The following is a 1,109-nucleotide window of genomic DNA, read 5'->3' as shown; positions in this document are numbered from 1 at the left end:
GTGATATCTTTTTCTGGTTTTGGTATCAGGGTGTTGGTGGCTTCGTAGAATGAATTCGGGAGTGTTTCTCCCTCTGCAATTTTTTGGAAGAGTTTGAGAAGGATTGGTGTTAACTCTTCTCTAAATATTTGATAGAATTTGCCTGTGAAGCCATCTGGTCCTGGGCTTTTGTTTGTTGGAAGATTTTAAATTCCGGTTTCAATTTCATTACTTGTGATAGGTTTGTTTATATTTTCTAATTCTTCCTGGTTCAGTCTTGGAAAATTGTACCTTTCCAAGAATTTTTTCATCTCTTTGCGGTTGTTCATTTTACTGGCATATAGTTGTTCGTAGTAGTCTCTTATAATCCTTTGTATTTCTGCGGTGTCAGTTGTGATTTCTCCTTTTTCATTTCTAATTTTATTGATTTGCGTCCTCTCCCTTTTTTTCTTGATGAGTCTGGCTAAGGGTTTATCAATTTTGTTTATCTTCTCAAAGAGCCAGCTTTTAGTTTTATTGATCTTTGCTATTGTTTTCTTCTTTTCTATTTCATTTATTTCTGCTCTGATCTTTATGATTTCTTTCCTTCTACTGACTTTGGGTTTTCTTTGTTCTTCTCTCTCTAGTTGTTTTACGTGTAGGGTTAAATTGTTTATTTGAGATTTTACTTTTTCTTGAGGTGAGGTTGAATCGTTATAAACTTCCCTCTTAGAACTGCTTTTGCTGTGACCCATAGGTTTTGGGTCATCGTGTTTTTGTTGTCATTTGTTTCTATGTATTTTTAAATTTCTTCAGTGATCTCTTGGTTATTAGTAGTGCACTGTTTAGCCTCCATGTATTTGTGTTTTTTACAGTTTTTCTCCTGTAATTGATTTCCAGTCTCATAGCGTTGTGGTCGGAAAAGATGCTTGATATGATTTCAATTTTCTTAAATTTTCTGAGGCTTGATTTGTGACCAAGATGTGATCTATAGAATGTTCTGTGTGCCCTTGAGAGGAAAGTGTATTCTGCCACTTTTGGGTGGAATGTTCTATAAATATCAATTAAATCTATCTGGTCTATTGCATCATTTAAAACTTGTGTTTCCTTATTTATTTTCTGTTTGGATGATCTGTCCATTGGTGTAAGTG

Source organism: Physeter macrocephalus, unplaced genomic scaffold (assembly GCF_002837175.3).
Source record: "Physeter macrocephalus isolate SW-GA unplaced genomic scaffold, ASM283717v5 random_1547, whole genome shotgun sequence".
Lineage (NCBI taxonomy): Eukaryota > Metazoa > Chordata > Mammalia > Artiodactyla > Physeteridae > Physeter > Physeter macrocephalus.
The sequence above is the reverse complement of the archived record's forward strand: the minus strand, read 5'-3'. Positions refer to the sequence as shown.